Below are 11,579 nucleotides of genomic sequence, written 5' to 3' on the forward strand. Positions count from 1 at the left end.
TGGTCTCAGGACTAAGGAGACTAGACTTCCCCTGACGTTTCTGAAGCATGTTTGGAGTTTAATTGTGTTCAATTGGGTCTCAGAGCAGCCCCAAACTTCTGAGACACTCCTGGAGCTCATTTGGGCTTCTGCCCTCAGGAATTTCCTTAAGCAGAATCCCTTAGTAGTGGACTAACAGAGCCCACCAGAGCCATTTAACTTCATCTTAGAGATAATGAAGGGGCAGGCTGCTGGGAGGGGCTTTCTCCCCATTTCTTAGCCCCCTTGAATCTAATACTATGATTCTTAACCCTATCAGACCCACCACCTACTTATAGCAAACATAATGTCCCCTTTACTATCCTAAAATGAAGTCCCTATTCACACAATTAAAACAATGTAACATCTTAGCAATAATATAGAGGAGAAATAAAAAGAAAGAGATTTCTACTAAAAGGAGATATGTTTCAATATGTAAATTTTTAAACAGGGCCACAATGAAGGTGTTGCATACTTGCATTTATATTTGGAAACTCTGTGAATGCAGAGACTGTGAAAAATGGGCTCACAGAGTCTTGGATCCAAAACTACCATTAGTGCTGCTATTAAGTAAGTCATGGTACCGTCCAAAATGGTGAGCAACTCTTGGAAGTTTCAAACAACAGAAACTCTTTGATTTACATGGTGGTTGGGTTTCTGCAAAATTAGTATCTTGCAAAAGATACTTTGTTTTTATAGGTAAGACAGAGTTATGTTCTTGGCTCTGATAATTATACGTAGGTTTTGTTCCTCATGGCCCTCTGGAGTGACATGTGTGAAGTATGTGGAATGCAGGACAGTTCTTTGTTGGGTGGGACTGTCCCAGGTGTTGTGGAACATCTGGAATTTCTGCCTCTTCCCATCATTGGGGCAACCAGAATGGTTGATTGGACAAATTCTGCTCTTCATGGATTTCATAAGTTAGAAATTAAATTGGCACCATTAAAACCCATTACCCACACTGCCTGTTCTTAATAATGGGGCAGTATGCTCGTACTTCTGCAAAAAGTGATGGAGAATTGTATTTTTATTTTAATAGCCTTCCTAGTCTGCTGGTCTGTGCTCAGGTTGGAGCTCAATAGCCAGGGCACTTCTTTGAATTCTAGCCCATTATAAAAGGGCATTTGCACTCCCATCCTTATCCCCCGCCCAATGTCTGCCCCCTTCCTGCCCTCACTGACGCGGCGCTGGCTCACGTGGACCCCTACACAGGCGGAGATGGCCCAAACTGGTCATCCGGGCCAAGCCTCATTTGATATTTTTTCTGTCCATCCCAGGAAAAGCCTTCCGACTAATAATGGTAAGTTCTTTTTCTCGAGTCATGAATCTTGCTCTGGAAAGAGCCTATTAGCCATCAATAAATTGAGCCCAGTGACAAATGGAATTAAAATAGGTCAAGCCCAGTACTTTCCAGCCGTTATTTCTGGCAGTGGAGGGATGATAGGCATTCTAATTTGAAGAGAATGGGGTGCTTGTCAGCAGTTTCCCTCTGCTTTGCTCTTCCAGTCATCCCCTTTTGGAATGGTTTTGATGAGCCGACCTCCCTCCGGCTAAGTGAGGTCCAGTCCGTAGTCTAACTGCCAGGTTCTTTCTGATCTGGCTCTTCCCTTGTCAGTCTCCTGTTTTGTGACTCCTGCCCCTTATGCTTAGTGCCCTGACAACTCCAAAAGGCTCGATAGTTTCCAAATCTTTACTCAGGCATTCCCTCTGCTTAGGAGGCCTGCCCTCCCCACCTCCTGATTGGTTCCTGAAAACTGCAGCTCAGACAATGCCTCCCTCCTCACGCCATGCTTAACCACCCTCAACATTGGAATTAACCTCTCCGAGCTGTGTGTAGGCTCTGTACATACGTGCTTCCATTGTCACACCCACCACGCTGCCTTGTAATTTATGACTTAATCACATGTCTCCCCATTACTCCGGGACATTCTTATGAGCCAAATCCATATCTTTTTTATTTTAAATAAATTTTAATTTTAATTTTTTAAAAAGATTTTATTTATTTTTGTGTGTGTGTGAGAGAGAGGGGGGGCGGGGAGGGGGGCAGGGGAGAGGGAGAAGCAGACTCCCCGCTAAGCAGGGAGAGCCTGACGCAGGACTCGATCCCAGGACCCAGAGATCATGATCTGAGCCGAAGGCAGACTCTTAACCGACTAAGCCACCCAGGTGCCCTAAACTTTAATTTTTAGAACAGTTCTGGATTTTTAGAAAAATTGCAAAGACAATGCAGAGTTCCCATACGGCCCAGCAATCAGTTTCTCCTTTGACTAACATCTTACATTAGGTAAAGTACATTTGTTATAATGGTTGAACCGCTATGATACATTATTGACTAGATCCATACTTTATTTAGATTTCTTTGGTTTTTACCTAATGTCCTTTTTAGTTCCAGGACCACCCACACTACATTTAGTAGTTCATATCTCCTTAGACTCCTCCTGGCTGTGACAGCTCCTCAGACGTCCCTTGTTTCTGACCTTGGCAATTTTGGGGAGAACTGGCCAGGTATTGAATGATCCTCAGTTGTGATTTGTCTCAGGTTTTTCCCATAGTTGACTGGTGCTGGGGTGCATATGATTAACATGATTTATCATTGTTACGATGAGCTTGATGTTTGGCTGAGTTAGTGTTTGTCAGGTTTCTTCACTGTAAAGTTGCAGGCCTCCCACCCCTTCCCGTACTGTTTATGGCTCTTTAGAAAGTCACTGGGTGCAGCCTACACTCAAGGAGTAGGTTCTGCTGAGTATATAAATTATTTGAAATACTTCTACATAGTATATTTTTCTCTTCTCCCCCATTTACTCATATGTTTTTTTTTTAAGATTTTATTTATTTATTTGACAGAGAGAGACACAGCGAGAGAGGGAACACAAGCAGGGGGAGTGGGAGAGGGAGAAGCAGGCTTCCCGCGGAGCAGGGAGCCCGATGCGGGGCTTGATCCCAGGACGCTGGGATCATGACCTGAGCCGAAGGCAGACGCTTAACGACTGAGCCAGGCGCCCCTACTCATGTTTTTATATCCTCAAAGACTGAGTGCTTAGCTCAGGATTGAGTGAATGGTAGGTGCTTAATACACTTTATTGGTTCTGGTTTTCTAAGCAACCATTGTAAATCTCGCTCAATATGGACATAACAATGCTAATAACTTCAAATGATAAGAACCCTAAAACAGGAAATGTTGTTTTAGAAGTACTAGTCTATGTGTTTTAGCTCATTTACTCCTCACAACAATCCTGTCAGGATGACACTATTATGACCAAAGAGAATTTGTTTGGCTTATCTAAGGTCACACAGCTAATAAGTGGTAGAGACAAGATTCAGACCCATGCTGTCTAATTCCAGAGTGCACACTCTTAAAGCAACAGAGGCTGGAGTGCCTCTTTGGTTTCTGTTCCAATTACCTTGGCCTTGCTCTGTTGAGCTTATGTCCTATGAGAACAGGGTTCAAGATGTAAATAGTCCCCAGCTGGAAATCCTCTAGCAGAGCCTCCTTGTTTATACCAAATTCTCCTTCAAATCTGTGAAGCCTGGGGCACCTGGGTGGCTCAGTTGGTTAAGTGTCTGCTTTTGACTCAGGTCATGACTGCAGGGTCCTGGGATGGGCTCCCTGCTCAGTGGGGAGTCTGCCTCTCCCTCTGTCCCTCCCCACTGGTGCTCTCTCTCTCAAATAAATAAATAAAATCTTTAGGGGCGCCTGGGTGGCTCAGTTGGTTAAGCGACTGCCTTCGGCTCAGGTCATGATCCTGGAGTCCCTGGATCGAGTCCCGCATCGGGCTCCCTGCTCGGCAGGGAGCCTGCTTCTCCCTATGACCCTCACCCCTCTCATGTGCTCTGTCTCTCTCATTCTCTCTGTCTCAAATAAATAAATAAAATTAAAAAAAAAAATCAAATAAATAAATAAAATCTTTAAAAAAATAATAAATCTGTGAGACCTGCAAAACATACTGGGGCAGAAATTCTTGAGAAATTGTAAAAGGCATCCCTTTTGAGGCTTTCTTTGGAACACTGGTCATGTTCTCCAAATTATGGAGTCCAGACCCCAACATTGTACCCTGGAAATGGGCATACCATACTCAGCAGTTACGAATGGGAGGAACTGCCTGGGTTCATGGTCCTAATATTTTTCATACCTTCAAATAGGACACATGGCTCCTCAGGGTCATAGAGGAGGTGTAACAAGAATGCTTAGCTATTGGGATTTCAGGATAATTTGATAATTTATGCTAAGAATAGGCCAGAATATTGCACACTGGAACAGTGATAGGAAATCAGGATCTATGGTCAACATTAAGTTGAGTTGAGGACGTATGTATCAGCCTCAAACATCTCTTTTCTATGATGCATGAAATCTGAGAGTGATTCCTTTGGGTCTTGAATATCCTGCTGCAAAGTTGAATACAATGGATGGATTAGTGCTTTTGTAGTCTGTCCCTTGTCTGGATTCCAGAGTAAAGTCAGCCATTAAAGATGAGGAAAGGAGAAAGGAAAGATAGGAAGCTGTTTATTTTTTTTTTTCCCCAGCAAACAGCTGCTATTCTTTGGTAGAACGGAATTATGGGATTTTGTACAATTTGTCTCTGTAGAGTCTGTTTATATACTGACTAATAATACCTCAGAATAGAATCTGCTCTAAGCCCAGAGTTTAAGAGGGAATCTTAAGTTTATTTTTTTACTCCATTTAAGAACACAATAAACAACATCTCCCAAAGCATGATCTTATACTTTGATTTATAGCCATAAGAAATCTAAGAATGCTCCCTCTGAGTCACGCAGTTCCTGTAGACCAAGAATTGCAAAGATTTCAAACCGCACGTTGAGCCTTTCAGATACCCGGATGGAACAGGCCAATCTGTTTGTCATCCAATAAATGTGCTAAGCTCCCACATGGGCCGGCAGCTAGAGTCAGCTCAGATGAAAAAAATGCTTTATGAAAATTACTTGTTTCGCTCATGATTTCTTGCAGAGCTGATGTTCAGTAGGCTAACGTAGTGGTGGCACATGACCAGGCGCCCCACCACACTCCTGGCAGCCAACATTGCTCAGTAATGAGAACCACCGTCGCACATGGAAGGGTCACGATCAGTTTCTTATCGGCCCACTTGCAGGATGGATTTAGGCCATCAGGAAGGAGGCTTCACTTAACTTTTCTATTCGTTCTAATGGCAGGCACTACTCTGAGCACTTCAGGTGTATTAACTCTTTTCATCCTCATGACATCCCTGTGATACTATTATTTCCTCTTATTTTTTTTTTTTAAAGATTTTATTTATTTATTTGACAGAGAGCAAGACAGAGAGAGATCACAAGCAGGGGGAGAGGGAGAGGGAGAAGCAGGCTCTGCGCTGAGCAGGGAGCCTGATGCGGGACTCGATCCCAGGACTCTGGGATCATGACCTGAGCCGAAGGCAGCCGCTTAACGACTGAGCCACCCAGGCGCCCCTCCCCCTTTTTATAGATGAAGAAAATCAACACAGAAGCACAGACAGGTTAAGCAATGTGCCTAAGGTGGCACAGCTAATAAATGATAGAACTGGAGTTTGAACCGAGGCAATCAAACTTCAGAGCCCATGCTCTTAACCAAGATATTAGGCTGCTTTAGTGAAATCATTAGTGTAAAGTCATAAGCTATTAGGCTTTCCTTACATCATCTGCCATAAAGACCTCTGCTCTCTAGTTTGTGTGCTGGCAAAACAAATTTGGTGAAAACAACAGCTGCTTTAGTTATTCAAGTTCTTCTAGAAGTCTGTGAAGTTTATCCTGCCAGGAAAAAGGAGTGGGGCTGCACATGAACATCAAAACATTTCAGAGGTTTCCTGTATCCTAAAAATAGTCAGAAATATGGAATAAGACTAAAGTATAAGGATGTTTTTCACAGTGTTAATTTATGAGGGTCAGGGCGCCTAGGTGGCTCAGCTGGTTGAGCCTCAGGCTCTTGATTTCACCTCAGGTCACGATCTCATGCCGCCGGCTCTGCACTCAGTGGGAAGTCTGCTGGAGATTCTCTCTCTCTTTCCCCCTCTGCTCTTTCACCCCCTCCCCTGTTCGCGGGTTCGCTTTCTCATGAATAAATAAATAAATAAATAATCTTTATAAAAAATTTGAGTGTAAAAAAGAGGAATAATTGAGTGTTAGGAAATCAGTTTAATTTATTGGAATCAATTTAATTTATTTAATTGGAAAATAGGTGTATCATATTTACCAATCGTCAGGTGTTGTTATAAGTAAATATTGGTTTGTTTAAACCTCAACAAAATCCTGTGAAGTGGATATCATTATCTTTAGTTTACAGATTTAGTACCTGAGGTACAGGTAGATTAGGAAATTTGTCCAATGGGACACAGCCAGGAATTTGGTCCCGTAGGTTGGCTCCAGAGGACTGGCTTTAACCACTTTGCACCTGATTGCTCGGAGGCCACTATAATTGTGGGGTTTTTTTGGAAGAATTTTGCTTTCTGTTTGTTTTCTTTTTCATTTTTCTGTTTCCTTTTTTCTTGGGTTCTTGTGAATTACTTAAATCCAATTTTGATTCATCAATAGTGTTTTTGAGTGTTTTTCTTCTTATATAGTTTTTATAGTGATTGTTCTGGGTATTGCAGGATATACACACACTGCTTACCGCAGGCTGGGGGTGTCAACACTTACCAGTTTGACTGAAGCGTAGAAACCTTACCTCCTTTTTGTCTCTCCCACTACACTTGTCTTAAATCTTTCCTTTATATACATCGAGAACCACAGCACACGTTGTTATAATTTTTGCTTCCACCATCAAACATAATTTAGAAAACTTAAGGAGGAAATATTACCGCATTTACCCATGCTTTTTATTTTCCTGTGTTCTTTCTTCCATCCTGATTTTCAAAGGTTCCTTCCCTTATCATCTTCTTTCTGGTTAGAGAGTTTCCATTAGTCATTCTTATATAGTTGCTCTGCTGGCAACCAATTCCAGTTGCTCTTCATCTGAAAATATCTTCATTTCTCCTCCATTTGTGAAGGATGTTTTTGCTAATTATAAAATTCTGGATTGACACTTGTCATTCAGCATTTGAAAAATGTGGTGCCAATTCCTTCTGGCCTTCATGGATTCTGATGAGAAGTCCAACTCTGTCCAGTTGTTTTCTCTATATAGGTATGCATCATTTCTCTCAGGTGACTTTCAAGGTTTGTTTGTTTTTTTTCTTTCTTTGTCTTTAGTTTTCAGAAGTTTAACCATGATATATCTTGACACAGATTTCTTTGGGTTTATAATGTGTGGGTTTCTTTCAGCTTCTTGTATCTGTAGATTTATGTCTTGCCAAATGTGGGAACTGTTCAACCATGATTTCTTAGAATACTTTTTTCAGCCTGCCCTCTTTCTCCTCTTTTTCTAGACTTCAGTGACATGAATGTTAATCTTTTGTTATAGTTTTCCATGTCCCAAAGGCTCTATTCATCTTTTTTTTTTTTTTCTATTTGTTTTCTCTCTGTTGTTCAGATTGGGTAATTGGGTATTGTTTCATTTTCAACTTTATCGATTCTCCCTTTGTCCTCTCCATTCTGCTGTTAAGCCCAACCGCTTAGTTGTTTATTTATGGTACGTTTTAGTTCTAAAATTTCCATTTGGTTCTTCTTTATATCTTCTGTTTCTCTTCTGTGACTTCCTATATTTCCATTTGGTTCAAGCGTGTTCATAGGCTCATTGAAGCACTTTGATGATGACTGCTCTAAAATCCTTGTCAGATAATTCCAACATTTGTGTTATTTTGGTGTCGGTGTCTGTTGATTTTCTTTTCTTATTTGATTTGAGATCGTCTGTGTTCTTGGTATGCCTGATTTTCCATTGAAATTTGGGCTTGTGCAGTATTACAAGACTCTGGATCTTATTTAAGTAGTTCGTTTTAGAAGACTCTTTTTTTTAAAGATTTTATTTATTTATTCAAGAGAGACACAGAGAGAGAGAGAGAGAAAGAGGCAGAGGGAGAAGCAGGCTCCCAAGGAGCAGGGAGCCTGATGTGGGACTCGATCCCAGGACCCTGGGATCATGGCCTGAGCCGAAGGCAGACGCTTAACCATCTGAGTCACATAGGCGCCCTAGAAGACATTTTTTTTTAAAGGAGCCCCATGCTGGGCTTGAATTCATGACCCTGAGATCAAGACCTGAGCTGAGATCAAGAGTCAGACACTTAATCAACTGAGCCACACAGGAGCCCTTAGACTTTTTTTTTTTAATATGGAGACTCAGGGCTCCAAGCAGACAAAAACAAAAGCTCTAAGTTCTCTTAAGGCCTAGCATCATTATTTGTAAAACCTCACTCTGTGACATTCTATTGGCAAAACAAGCTGCAGTGTCCGCCCAGATTCAATGGAAGGGAAAATCAAACTCCACTTCTGGATGAGAATGGCAAGGTCAATAGCCAAAGGGCATGCACAAGGGGAGGAATGGCTGTGGCCATCTTTGAAAACAATCTTTGAAAACAATCTGCCACATTAATAGTTATTTTGCCTTATGGAATTATGGGTTACTCTTATTTCATCAATCATTTTTTTTTCCTGTGTTTTCCTGGTTTTCCATATTAGTACAATGCTCCCTTTAATGGTAGAAAAATATATGTCAAAAACACCCAAAAAAGTCATGTAAGTGTCAAATTATACTGTGCAAATGAAATTCAACAGCTGTGATCTTTGCTTTTCAAAATTGTAAAATGTTTTAAAGTGATGTCTGGGATGATTTCAAACCCTTGAAAGTGGTGATCTCCATGTGTGTCTTTTAGTCTGATTATCCCCTTTCAAGCCTGGGAAGACACTGCCTGTGTACCTGTCACCCTTGTCTTTGCATAGCCTCAGGCAAAGGAGAATTCTCAAAGCCTTCTCACCTAGGGCTGTTGGCAGGTGGAAGATTCCAGATTTCTCAGAGTATTTCCCCCTCCCCATTCCTCCATGTGTCTTATTGGCAGAGGTAGGAAACACGCCTGGTTCTCTGTTGCCACGTAACTACCATGTCCATGCAAATAGCAGCAGCTCTTTTCCTGGATATGCTCTGAGAGAGGACAAGGACATAGGAGGGATTCTCCAGCCTCTCCTTGGGGGTAAATTAGGGCTCTTTATGAGGATCAGAAGCTCCTTGAGGGTGGAGGCTGATTACATATGACAGTGGATGTTAGAACATGTATGTTGAATTGGATTTTAAATACTAAGATGAAAATCCACTCCTTGAACCTGTGAAGGGAGGACTTGGGAGACCTTATTTTCCTCATCTTGAATAATTATGGCACCTTGTGCTAATGTAGCACCCGACAGTTTTCGCCTCATTTCCCCCCCTCACGTGACCTTCAGTGTCTTTTCCGTAAAATGGGAATAATGATATCTACAAGCCAGAATGTTAGGAATTAGGTAACAACTACCAGTTTAGGTGGATACTAAGGGTTTTTGTTTTTTAGAATTAAATGTGATGATAAATGTGAAAGGAATATTTTAAATTTTATAATATTCCAGTGTTAACTGTTAGCATTCTTATTCCTTTGAGGCACAGTGTGTACCATTTTCTTTTCTTTTGTTCTTTTTCTCATTTGAAAATGAAGGAACTGAGATTTACAGAAGTTAAATAATTTGCCAGTTACTTCAATGGTGAACTTTGGCTTCGACCTACCTCTTGTGGCTCCTATTTCAGGGATCTTCCAAAGGCTGCCATTTACATCATGGGTCAGTGAACTACAGCACATTGGTCAAGTCCCCACCACCTGTTTTGTAATAGAACACAACCTGCTCCTGTGTTTAAGGATTGTCTGCATCTGCTTTCACACGACAATGGTGCGGCTTGAGTGATTGCAACAGAGACTAGCCCTGTGAAGCCTAAAATATTTATTATCTGACCTTTTACAGAAAAAGTTTGCTGACTCCAACTTTTATTGTCATCCCAAATATTATAGAATCAGTGCCCACAAAGAATGATATTCTGGAGTTCTTGAATAACATCAGCAGGTGCCCTTTTCAGCTCTTCACCCCCAGCTAAGTCAAGGTGAGCAAATGGGGCCCTTTAATTTCCATGTTTCCTCCCCAGGAGGAAGTTGGGTCCTCTGAGTACTGGAAGCACTTATTCCTAGGAGTCCCTCTGGCCCTAGCTTCATTGAACATCAACACAGGAAGGAAAGCAACTTAGAAATAAGTGGCTCAGCATCCTCACATGAGGGAGGAGAAAACCAAGACCCATGGAAGGAAAGCAACTCCCCTCAAGTTAGGAAGCAGTTGGCAGTTCGATCAGAGCCCAGGTATCCTGACTTATAGTGGTTCTGCTACACTAAAAACTGAATTGGACTGAATTCCACTTCCCCACCTGTGAATTACTGGTGTGAATTTCCATCCATGTGTTTTGTGCTGGGTCTGAAAAGGTCACAGAGAGACTAAATGAATCACAAGACATTACCCAGAAAGTTCACGTTAGGATCTGGAGCTCTGAAGCCTAAATATATAGACCAAGCATCTCCTTGTTTTCCTAAGAAAAATTACAAACCAAAAAATAGCTTGCACTATTCATGGGTCTGTTTTTGACCTTGATTTCCCTCATGGCTAAACATAGCATTGATGTTACTGTCTGACCCAATGTTATGGAGGGCTCAAGAGATCAGACCAAGCCTGTGGCAGCTATTCAAATAGCACTGAATGAGTTTGTGGAGGGAGGAGTTCATGGAGGACACACTACGTTCCTGCTCTGGTTTCAGAGTTTCTTTATGTTGTCTCCGGGTGAAGATCAAAGTTTTAAAATTTACTGATTCATCAGTTATGTGGAGTTTGTTTGTATTGTTCTGTAAGTGAAAAAAACAAAGACAAAAACAAAAGTCTTGTGTTGGGGGGAACCTAGGCCTACTCATTGGATTGATGGTGTTTTATGGCTGAGTTCACCAGCATGAAGAGTTTTTCCCCTAAAAGTAATTAAACTCAGCAAGGCTCTCAACAGGAAACTATCTAGAACCACAAAAAAGGGCCAACAACAGGAAGGCAGGTAGGGTAGCAGGAAAGGTCATGGCAAGGACATAGCTAGGGGAAAATATCATTGGGCAGGCCATTTAAAAAACAACAACAATGACTTTGGGATCTAAACTTTGTGTGACGTTTATGATAACTCTCAGGACTGGGCATGGAACCTGTTTTCTCTCTGCCCAGCATCCCTTCTGTTGTTCTGGAAACAGTACTTCCTTCCTCTAGGGAGCTCACCCTTTTCACTCCATGTGGCTTGAATGGGGTTTTCCACCACAGGGCTCTTTACCTTTGATCCAGTGTAGTCAGATGATCCAAACTACTAAGTATAGTTGGGTTATCTCTCCCAGCAATTCGTATCCTGAACACAGAAGGTGGGTGGGGCAGAGACCCAGCTAGGAATGCTCCTCTATTGTGGAAACACCCAAATTGCCCTGGGCCTAGTCCTTCCCAGGTTTGGTTTTGTCTCTTCAGAAGTTTTTTGAGCTCACTCAGTATCGTTCCACTGTGGTAATTTTTTTTCTTAAGTTAGTTTTCTGTTTTTATTGCTTATGGAATGTTTAAATGATATCAAGGGACACAAAATAACTGGGCCTAAGATATGTTATCTTACA

This window comes from Halichoerus grypus, chromosome 7 (genome assembly GCF_964656455.1).
Source record: "Halichoerus grypus chromosome 7, mHalGry1.hap1.1, whole genome shotgun sequence".
Classification (NCBI taxonomy): Eukaryota; Metazoa; Chordata; class Mammalia; order Carnivora; family Phocidae; genus Halichoerus; species Halichoerus grypus.